Genomic DNA, 12,571 nt, shown 5'->3' with positions numbered 1-12,571 from the left:
CCTCGTGTTCATCGAGGTGCTTCTAAGTGCCGGTGCCAGGCCCCAGACGAGGCCCTCGCACGAGCTTCCTCCCTCCGCGAACCAATGCCTGTGTGTGGAACCGCGTAACACCCGCGGCTCCGGGAACGTTTCCAGGTGCTTCAGAGGCAGCAGAAAGGATGGACGCGGACGTTTGTTAAGCATCTAGAGTGGTGTTCGCCATCCACACCCCACTTGCTGGTAGTGATTGTGAGTTCTGAAACCAGAATGGCATTAATGTCCCGCCCTGTGCATACGCCACGCTGGTTTTAGGATAACTAACGCAGACATGCGCTTCTTATTTAGTCTATCTCAGCGGTTGCTCGAAATTTAGCGTCTGTAGTACTTACTGTATGGTGATGTGTAGCGAAACTCGATCTGTGTAGTTACGGACGAATCAAGTGATTTTAAAAGGGAATGTCAGCGTAGGTCGCCCATTCGCTTACTGACGAGAACATAACCCCTACGGCAGATACTGTGCTTTCATTTTAGAGAGCAGAGAGACGTGCTCAGAGAACCTCAGGGAATTGCTCAATGTCACACAGCTAGCAAGAGGCTACAGTTAGGATTCCAAACGAGGTGTCAATGGATCTTCACAGGCAGAGTTGCTGGACTGAGTATTTTATCATACAGAAGGTCTAACGAACCCTAATTTGGAGATAACGTAGCTTCGTTTTATTCCGGTATAAAATTTGTGCCACTTAAATATGTTCAGTATACATAGTTCAGTATAGTTCTCTGGAACAGAAATAAACGGTGGCAGTTAGTCTCCCCGCTTCCCACCGCGTGTGTCTTTCAGGAAAACTTGCCCTTCACTGTGTTACCACTTTTGTATGGGAGATCTAGCCCAGAACATAATCGATATCGCCACACTGTTTTGTGGGATACCCAGGCAAATAGGTAAGCAGTTTACTGAGACTTGACAAAATGCAACAAACAAGAATGCAAGTGTAAAAGATAAATTTGGGCCGGGCGCGGTGGCTCCCGCCTGTTATCCCAGCACTTTGGGAGGCCGAGAGCGGATCACTTGAGGTCAGGAGTTCAGAGTCCAGCGTGGACAGCATGGCGAAACCCCGTCTCTACTAAAAATACAAAAATTAGCCAGGTGTGGTGGTGCATGCCCATAGCCCCAGCTGCTCAGGAGGCTGAAGCACAAGAATCGCTGGAATCCAGGAGGCGGAGGTTGCAATGAACCGAGATCGTGGCAAACAAACAAACACACAAAAAACATTTCAAGCTTCTTTAGGTATATCAACTTTAATAAATAGTACCAACTGACTTGTTTTAAGCCGTAACTCAAGAGAATGGTTGTTTTTAGGAAAGAGTGCTGTCACGGAAAAGGAAAGCTGACCACTAAAAATCTTGATAAATATTTACATGTTGGTAAATATGTGGTTTGTGTTAGAGTCAGTCTGTGATCAAGGACCTAATTTTTTGGAGGGACTAAGAAACCATCTGTCGGAGAACCAGATGCCAAACGGTGGCACTTAGGCTGGGAATGTTACCTTCTGAGGCCGTTCTTGAGTAGCAAATGGTTTTATCACCATGGGATCTGTCTATACTTCCTAATTCCAACACTAGGACAACCCTCCCCCACCTCATGTCTCCAATCTCTGAAGGGGCCGTGAACATAGAAAGCAGCTCCCTTTTGAGGGTAAGCAGCACTTATCAAGAGTGACATTTTTTGTATGTCACTACTCTGTTTGCAGAGTAGTGACAGAAGAAATGAACTTCAAGCAAGTGTACTCAAAACTCAGGGTGGGATTTTCTGTCTTTGGTTAGTTCCTTATGTGGAAGTAGCCACATTAGTTGGGTGCCAAAGGCAGTCTTATTTTTTACTTCCAGAATACCACTCCTGTTGCAGAGGATAAAGCCTTTTACAATTACAGGTGTATTTGAATTCATTTTCTTTTGAGACAGACACCCCTTTGACTTTAAAGGGGACAGAGCACTGGATCTTTGACATAGGACTGGAGAAGGTTAGAAAAGGAAATAAGACTAGCTTTGCTTCTCATTTTAGAGAAACCAGTACCACATATGGGGCTTCTCAAGTGGGCACAGGAAGAAAATACTTTTTTTCTTTTTTACTTCTTGCCTTACCTTAAAAAATATCTTTTCCAAGAAACTTTTCTGATCAAGCAATATAAATAACTAAATGAATATGTTGAGGAGAGGGACGGGGAAAGTGTGGGATGTGGTGGGGGGAAGAAGGCAAGACATCTAAAACATCTTTGATGGCTGGTTCCTGTGCCTATTTTTATTGTGATGTTAAATTCCATTTCTAAAAAAACACATATGTACATTCTTTAATAAACACTCTAGACCCTAGAGATATAAAGGTGAAGAAAGCATTTCTGGTTCTTGAGTGGCTCACAGTCCAACACAGGATTAGACATAAGAAACAAATATGGCACAGTGGTAAGTGCTATTGTGGACACCTACTAGGGTGTCTGCGTAGATCCCTCTTCTCTCTGAAGTGAGATAGTGGGAGTTACTGGGGGTAAGAGAAGAGAGGGGGAGGCAACTATGTGCAGACCAGGCACAGAGGGCAATATAATTAAAGAAGTAGAGGTGTGAAAAAGCAAGATGCATTATGGAGACAGCAAGTGTGAAATGGAGGTAGGTAGGGATATTTTAATTATAGACATTTTGGTTGTGTAAGCATGTCATTTCAGGTAGGCTATAGATTGGTGGGAAGAAAGCGCTGGTGCCTCTCTGCATCCAACACACACATACACCCACTCACACAGAGTAAATTCCTGATTTCTTTAGCAAAGAATGCAGAAACAGGTGAAACAAGGTAGCCACATAAAGAAGTGGGAGAAACAATGTATCTCATTGTAGCTTTTCTCGGATCTCCCAAATGTCCACAAATAACTTGTGCCGCTAGTGACATCATCTGCAAAAGATAAGGTCTTTTTTTTTTTTTTTTTTTTTTTTTACGTCTCAGAAACTTTTATAACCAATTGTTAAGGACCTACAAATAATCCATGACTTTATGAGAAATACTTGTAGATACATTGTTTCTGGTTCTTGATCCTGATACCAACAATTTTAACAAGGCTTCACTTTTATCTGGGGTTAAGCGTGACGCGTGACGTGTGTGTGTGTCAGGGATGGTGGATACCAAATAAGGTCCTAGAAGTCTATTATGATACTTGTAACTTCAGTGTCTTACTGTCTTTTTTAAGACTCTCTTCTTTTTAGAAAAAAAAAATGGACTTTATATTTTAGAGCAATTTTGGGTTAAAAGCAAAAGTGAAAAGAAGGTAAAAAATTTGCCGTGTATCCCCTGCCCCAACACATGCATAGCCTCCCTCATTATCATCATCCCCTTACCAGAGTGGTATGTTTGTTAAATTGATGAACCTACACTGACACATCTTTATCATCCAAAGTCCATAGTTTATCTTAGGTTTCACTCGTGGTGCCACACATTCTGTAGGTTTGGACGAATGTATGATGACATAGTCACCATTATGGTGTATGAAAGTAGTTTCACCACCCTAGAAATCCTCTGTACTCTGTCTGTTCTTCTTTTTCTCCTTGAAAAACCTTACAACCACTGATCTTTTAACTGCATCTATATTTTTGCCTTTTTCAGAAGGTTATATAGTTGAGATCATATAGTATATAGCCTTTTCAGACTGGCTTCTTTACTTAGTAGTATACATTTCAATTTCCTTCATGTCTTTATAGCTCATATATCTTTAGTGCTAAATAGTATTCAATTTACTGGATTTATAAAACAATTTATCCATTATCCTACTGAAGGACATACTGGTTTCTTCCAAGTTTTGGCAATTCTGAACAAAGCTGCTATAAACATACATGTGCATGTTGTTGGGTGAACATAAGTTTTCAGCTCTTTTGCATAAATACCAAGGAGTGCAAATGCTGGGTTGTGTGGTAAGAATATGTTCAGTTTTTGTGAAAAAAGCACCAAACTGTCTCCCAAAGTGGTTGTACCATTTCACATGCCCATCAGCAATTAATGAGAGTTCCTGTCACTCCACATCATCACTGGCATTTGATGTCAGGGTGGTGAAATTTGGCCATTCTAATATGTGAGTAGTGGTATCTCATCGTTATTTCCATTTGCATTCCCCTGAAGATATATGATGTGGAATATCTTTTTATATGCTTATTTGCCATCTGTATATCTTCTTTGGTGTGGTATCTGTTAAGATGTTTGGGCCATTTTTTAATTGGGTTGTATGCTTTCTTATTGTTGAGTTTTAAAAGTTTTTTGTATATATATATATATATTTTCTTTTTTCAAGTATTTTCTCTTGCCCTGTGGATTTTCTTTATATTCTCCCAATGGTATCTTTTGCAGAGTAGAAATTTTTAATTTTAATGAAATCCAGCTTATCAATTTTTTTTCTTTTATGGACCATGTATTTGGTGTTGTATCTAAAAAGTCATCACCAGGCTGGGCGTGGTGGCTCATGCTTTTAATCCCAGCACTTTGAGAGGCCAAGGTGGGCAGATCATAAGGTCAGGAGTTTAAGACCAGCCTGGCTAACACGGTGAAACTCTGTCTCTACTAAAAATACAAAAATTAGCTGGGTGTAGTGGCTGGCGCCTGTAATCCCAGCTACTCGGGGGGGCTGAGGCAGGAGAATTGCTTTAATTCAGGAGGCGGAGATTGCTGTGAGCCAAGATCACACCACTGCACTCCAGCCTGGGTGACAGACCTAGACTCTGTCTCAAAAAAAAAGTTATCACCAAACCCAAAGTCATCCAGATTTTCTTCTTTGCTATCTTCTAGGAGTTTTATAGTTTTATCTTCTAGGAGTTTTATAGCTTTATATTTAGATCTATAATCCATTTTGAGTTAGTTTTGTGAAGGATGTAAGACCTGTGTATAGATGCATTTTTTTGCATGTGGATATCCAGTTGTTCCAGCACTATTTGCTGAAATCTCTTTTCTCCATTTTAGTGCCTTTGCACTTTTGTTAAAGATCAGTTGATGGTACTTAGGTATTATGGAGGTCTATTTCTGGGCTCTTTATTCTGTTCCATTGATCTATTTATCTATTCTTTTGTCAATACCACACTGTCTTAATTGCTATAGTTTTGTACTGAGTCTTGAAGTCAGGTAGTGCCAGTTCTCCAGCTTTGTTCTTCTCCAATTACTCTCTTTATTTTCCTGACAATAATCCCTTTTGTTGCTTAAGCCAGATGGAGGAAATTTGTACTTTGGAACCAAAGGTCTTGACTAATACACTAAGAAGCCACCAACTAGTAGCCTTTGCTTTTTCTACTCTGCCATTTTAAAAATGAAAAATTGCATATATGTAATAAGATACCTTGGGTACTCAAGTCTAAACACAAAATTCATTTATGTTTTATATGCACCTTATACCCATAACTTGAAGGTAATTTTTTCTTTTTTTGAGACCGAGTCTCGCACTGTCACCTAGGCTGTAGTGCAGTGGTGCAATCTTGGCTCACTGCAATCTCCACCTCCTGAGTTTAAGCAATTCTCCTGCTTCAGCCTCCTGAGTAGCTGGGATTACAGGTGTGTGCCATCATGCCCAGCTAATTTATTTGTATTTTTAGTAGAGGCAGGGTTTCACCATGTTGGCCAGTATGGTCTCGATCTCCTGACCTCATGATCTGCCCGACTTGGCCTTCCAAAGTGGTGGGATTACAGGCATGAGCCACTGCACCCGGACCTTGAAGATAATTTTATTTTCCCCTTGGGACACTGAATAAACGAACTGTTGTGTTGTGTTCCTACATTTTGACTGAGATCTACCGCACAAGGTCAGATGTGACATTTTCCGCTTGTGGAATTATGTGAGAGCTCAAAAAATTTCCAATTTTGGAGCATTTTGGATTTTGGATTTTTGGCATAGGGATGCTCAACCTGTAGTTAATTTTATGTGTCATCTTTACTGGCCAGGGGACGTCCAGATAATTGGTTAAAGACTATTTTTAGGTGTATCTGTGAGAGTGTTTCCAGATGACATTAGCATTTCAATTGGTGGACTCAGTAGATTGCCCTCCCCAATGTAGGTGGTCATCATCAAATCTGTTGAGGGACAAGGATCAGTTGCTCATGCCTGTAATCCCAGCACTTGGGGAGGGCCAAGAGGGCAGATTTCTTGAGGCCAGGAGTTTGAGACCAACCTTGGCAACATGGCAAAACTCTGTCTCCACAAAAAATACAAAAATTAGCCAGATGTGGTGTTGCATACCTGTAGTTCCAGCTACCCAGGAGGCTGAGGAGGGAAAATCACCTGAGCCTGGGAGGTTGAGGCTGCAGTGAGCCTTTCCCATCCTGGGCGACAGAGCAAGACCCTGTCTAAAAAAAAAAAAAAAGAAAGAAAGAAATTAATTGAGGGCCTGAATAGAACAAAAGGCAAAAGTAGGGAAAATTTGCCTTTTTTTGGCCTCTCTATTTGAACTGGGACATCTCATTTCATTTTCTTTTGCTCTCAGACTAGGATTTATATCATTGGCTCTCCTTGGCCTTTGGACTCAGACTAAATAATGCCAACTATTAGCCTTCCTTGGTCTCCAGCTTGCAGATGGCTGATCACAAGACTTCTAAGCCTCCATAATCCTCTGTAATTGTGTGAGTTAAGTCTTCATAATGTGTGTGTGTGTGTGTGTCTCCTGTTGTCTGTTTCTCTTGTGAACTGTGACTAATAAAAATATCCGTTATTATGTTATTATTTAAAATCACTTTGAACTCTTTTTTCCATTAATGGGGCTACTGGTTTCATTTCTAAGCACATGGTGCAAAAGGTTCAGATTACAGATTTGCGGCCATATAAGATAGCTATCTGTGTTCAACACTCTATTCAAAGCTGTCCTGAAGTGACTCAGCAAAGAGTGAGGAATACTAAATGGAAACTATGGCTAACTCAGCCAAGCATCTATCCCCATTGTTAGAGGAGTAATTCAAACTGCAAGCCCTTCTGATAAGGGTTGGCACATCTTCATTCATTCCAAAGTTTTTGTTTGAAAAGTTTCTACCACCTTCTATATTTCATATCATAGACTAGCACCTTTCTTCCAGAAGAAAAACAGTGTCAGTCTAATCCACTTGAGGGTGCTGTAAGATCATCATGGTATCCAGCTTTATGCCCTTCACCAGAAAACCTGCTAACTAAACAAGGACTTAGGATGAGGAACTCTGACCCTAGTATATAGAGTCATTTTAGGATAATTATCTCTGATATTGTCTCCACCTTTTACTGACTGATAAATATTTTGAGGATATTATTTTAATTTAAATCAATTCATATCTCATTAGGATTTGAATGAAGATGTTTCAGATTAAATCTATCATGATTGTTAGAAAAAAAGTTAAAGGATGTATGTAATACTGAATAGATTAAGGTACTTATGAAGTTCTTGGTCATGACTGCTCATAGATACACAAACACACACACACCCCCCTCTTAGATTCTTGTTTTGTAGCAGTTTCTCAGAATACTATACCAGAGAACATGTCAGTATTATGAAAAGAATTGAAAGTTTAATGCTAAATAAATAGTATTCTTTGTCAATACATTCTGGATTGCTTTGATACCTATTTTAATGCAATTTAGACTTTCCCTTAAAACGAAAGTAATTGGTCATCTATCTAATTATTCAACAATAATTCTTTTTTATTTTATTAGTGACAACACCAAAGGAGAATTTCAGGGAGTAGAAATACATTAGTGGTTTAGTATATTGTCCTTCTTAATGGAATTCATTGGAAGATCCAGTATATCGGGGAAAGGATTTAACCTTGATCTGGGCCACATTAGACATAGCATTTGGTTATCTGTAGACATACTGGTCAAATTGCCAAATGCATTAATTTATTCATTTAATAAATATTTGGGGCTTAGGCTCTATTTCAGACGTTAGGGATATAAGAGTAAAAAAAAATACACCAATCTCCCTGCCTCTACGGAGATTTTATTCTGGAGGGAGACATCTAATGAGTAACAAACATAATAAATAAGAAAATGATGTAGCACATATATTAGAAGGTGATAGATCCTATAGAGAAAGGAGTAAGTTAGGATAAAGGGCATTGGAAGTACAGAGCGATGGGTATAGTAGTTTTAAATAATCATGGCAGATCTCATTAAGAAGGTGATATTTGAGCAAAGATTTGAAGTAGATGATGAGTTAGTCATTCAAGTTGTTTGAGGAAAGAGAGTTTCAGGTAGAGGGAACAGCTAATGAAGGGTCCTGAGACAGAAAAGTATTTGATATATCTGAGAAATAGCAAGAAGGACGGTGTGGCAGGAACAGAGTGAGCATGGAGGATGGAGGTATGGGGCTTTGCAGGGCATTGCAAGAACTTGGCTTTTACTGTTACTGGTTGGGAGTAGCTTCAGGGTTTTAAGGAGGAGGGCACTTTATGACTCATTATAAAAGTATCACTTTGGCTGTTATCTAGGCAGGAATTGATTAAATACCTATTGCTCATAATAAAAGGGAGAAAGTTGTATAGGATGTCTTCTTATTTCTTAGGAAATACAATTTCCTTTTAAAATTTACCATTCATTGCATAGAATGAGAATATGAAGTTTCAACAGCTACAAGAAGATTAAGAGTGTGAGCAACTATTTTGAAATAGTTATCATAGTAGAAAGAACGTGGCCTGGCGTCCCAGCCGTATTTTGGGTAAATAATCTAATCTTCCATGCCTCTCTTGCCACCTTTAAAACTAAGGGGTTGGATGAGATGAACTTTGAGATCTAACCCTTAACATTCAGTGTCCTATGATGAAAACAGTTCAAGTGCTAAAACTGCATGTCTCTCTTTAAGCCAGTGTGCTGCTTTTCCTATGAAATCAGTATGAAGTTATTTTCCTATTGTATTGCAGTGCTGGTAAGTGTGGATTCCTACTGTGGTTGGTCTCTTTAAATGAATGTGATTCTTTATAGTTCCTTTAGCTGTAGTTAGAAAATGGACAAGCCACGGAAGTCACAGGGAGAGATTGGCTGATCGTGGTTCAGCAGTCTCAGTTGGCAGTTCCATGAGGTAGATTGAGTTCTGGACACTGATCCTTAGTTATTCAAGTGCAGAAATTCAAGTAAGGCTTGACATACTGATACACACTAGTCAAACTAAACACCGATTTAGAAATCACACTGACAATGTATTACAGGTGAACTATGAATGCTGTATGAATCAGAAACTAATATTGACTGTCAATAAATTCTCCTGTGGAAAGCCAGCTTCAGTCAGAAGCTTGTCTGTAAGCCCCAAATAAGAACAAAAGCAGCCTGTTGGGTGATTTTAATGATTAATCTCATTGAACTGTATAATGTTATGCATTCATTTCCTCTACATGTGTATTATTCTAAGACAATCAAAAACTGCTTACCTGGGCATCCTTTTCTTTCTCCCTTTAATCTCTGTCTTTCTTTACACACACACACACACACACACACACACACACACAATATCTATATATAAAATATGCATATATGCCTATGCACATATATAACACGTTAATAGCAAATATATTGAGAATATGACTGCTGCTATGTGTGTCTATATTTGAAAACTACTTTCAAATACATTGTTCAGTTTTGTTTTAACTTTCTTAAAATGGAAGTCCAATATATAAAATAGATGATAGCACAGTTACCCTTGTTGAAGCAGTGACAGGAAGCTACTGAGAACTCAACCAAATAGTATCTTTTCCTTTTTGTCTCCAGCCCCCTCTCCCTCACACACAGCAAATGATGGCTACAGAGGTTACCTTTAAGGCAGTGGTCCCCAACCTTTCTGGCACCAGGGAGTGATTTCATGGAAGAATTTTTCCATGGACTAGGGCAGTTGGGATGGTTTTGGGATGATTTAAGCACATTACATTTATTGTGCTCTTTTCTTCTGTTACTACGACGTTGTAATATACAATGAAATAATTATACGGCTCACCATAATGTGGAATCAGTGGGAGCCCTGAGCTTATTTTCCTGCAGCTAGATGGTCCCATCTGGGGATGATGGGAGACAGTGACAGATGATCAGGCATTAGATTCTCTTAAGGAGCATGCAACCTAGATCCCTTGCATGTGCAGTTAGCAGTAGGGTTCTTACTTCCATGAGAATCTAATGCTGTGATGATCTGACAGGAAGTGGAGCTCAGGGGGTGATGTGAGCGATGGGGAGTGGCTGTAAGGATAGATGAAACTTAGCTCCTTTGCCTGCTGCTTACCTCCTGCTGTGTGACCTGATTCCTAATAGGCCATGGACTGGCACCTGTCAGTGGTCGGGGTTGGGGACCCCTGCTTTAAGGAATATCTCAGACTTGTTAACAGGTTACTTCTTCTGGCAGGATTCTATATCACTGATCAGGTTTCAGCTTAAGATATAATAATATGCTAATCAAAGTTTTCTATGTCTATACTTTAATCACTCTAAAGTATACTCTTATGTCTAGACTAACGTCCTAGGCATAGAAAAAAGAATTGTACATTTTTCTAATTCACACACACACACGCTTTCTTTTCTGATTGTAGTCATTTCCACAGATGGTGTTTCTTGTTCATTATGCTTTGATCTTTTGTGGTTTTACTTTCTCAGAAAGTAATTTTATTTCTAAGTTCATGAGGGCTCCATTCTTTGCCCAAGTAACACATTATAAAGCCCTTCATAATCTGGTCTCTGCCTATGTTTTCTAACTCATTTTCATTTTCAACCTTTTTCATCAATCATCAGAATTCAACCACATGGATTTTCTGGTATTTTCTGAATACACCAAGTTTTCCCTACCTCATAGCTTTTGTACTTGTTTTTTTCTTTTCTTTTTTGTTTTTTATTCTTTGTTTTTTCTTGTTTTTTTTTAACTTGTTTTTTGAAATACTATTCCCTCACTTTTCTTTAATTTCTCTCTATCTCCAGTTCTCAACTTAAGAGGTACTTCTTCTCTCTCACAGCACTCCATTTATTTCTATCGTACATTTATCATAATTTATTTCCTTATTGATTACCTGTATTCCCCACTAAAATATAAAATCCATGAAGGCAGGGCCATATCAGTCTTGTTCATGGCTCCGTACTCCATACTTCATTGCTCTGTGCTCAGTGCCTGGCACGTAGCAGATGCTAAATAAATGTATTTGAATGAATATGTACAAATATTTACGTGTAAATACCACACTCACTCAGAGTAATGGATGGGTCATAGTGTGTCATATATGTGGCTGAGAAAGACTTAGCTAACCAGATTGGATGGAAGTTGAAGGCTGGAAATAAACTTCAATTCTGGGCATTGGGACCATCTGTTGGCTTGGGAGGTAGTTATGATAAACAAAACATGTCATTGGGTATTATAGCAACTGACAAAGGGTAACTTAACAAAAAAGTCACCCATATTGCAGGTTAAACCTGAAATAAAAGTGCTTTCTATACAGGTTCAGGGATCATGGTGACTAGATACTTCAGGAGCACAGAGGTGGATTTTTTTTTTTTACTTGACTTTATGGAAGGTTTTTGTTTGTTTGTTTGTTTTAAAATAAGCTCAAATATGAGTTGAATGATGTGTCGGCTAAAAACAAATGTAATCTTCTCTTTTTGTCCTTTTATCTACCACTCCACGTTTAAATTTGGATTTTGTCTTTTATCTTGTGTTAATAATTGTTTATTTCATTGTATCTGTGACTAGGGATAGTCTCTCTGTGGTAGTCCATGCTTATGGGATAAATATCTGCATATTTCCTGTATTATGGTTCTTCAGGGAAGCAGAACCAATAAGATGGGTATGTGTATATTTAGAAGGAAATTTATTTTAAGGAATTGGCTCATGTGATGAGGGGACTGGCAAATCAAACTATACAGGGTAGGCTGGCAAGCTGGAGACCAAGGAAAAGCTAATGCTGCAGTTTAAGTCTGAATGCTCTCTGCTGGTAGATTTTCCTCTTTCTTGGTGGAGGTCAATCTTTTGTTCTATTCAGGTCTTCAGCTAGCTGGATGAAGCCTTACCCAGATGATAGAGGGAAATCTGCTTTACTCAATGTTCATCAATTTAAATGTTAATCTCACCCCAAAATACCCTCACAGAAACATTTCAAATAATGTGTGATCACATATCTTGGCACTATGGCCTAGCCAAGTCGACATATAATTAACCATCGCAATTATGTCCTACTTCAATGCCATATTTTAGGACAATGAAGCCTATTTAAAGCATTACAACCCCATGATGATGAAGCAGCTGGAAACCACATTATTTGAGGAACAGCTGAAGTAACTAGGAATGTATGGAAATTCTGCCTCATTTAATCTACTGGGTTCCACACTTACACACAGTCAATATCAATCTGAGTTGAATCATTGTTTCTTACGTATGTCAGAGTTATAATGTGAATTGTAGAGATTTCATAGTTTTTTGGTCTAAAATTTCTTTAAGTTCATTCAAAGGCCTTTATCAACAGAATTTCTCAGCTTATAATGCTTTTTTATTTTGTTACTTTCAAGATCTAGAACTTAAAGATATTTCTTATTCTCTATAGTGGTTTCTGAAAAATAATTTATGTCTTGAGCACTGAGTAAAAAATTTTGGGTCATGCACTGACCAA

The sequence above is a fragment of the Aotus nancymaae genome, unplaced genomic scaffold (genome assembly GCF_030222135.1).
Source record: "Aotus nancymaae isolate 86718 unplaced genomic scaffold, 86718_ANA_hifiasm-v0.15.2.pri h1tg000067l, whole genome shotgun sequence".
Lineage (NCBI taxonomy): Eukaryota > Metazoa > Chordata > Mammalia > Primates > Aotidae > Aotus > Aotus nancymaae.
Note: the sequence above shows the minus strand (reverse complement) of the source record.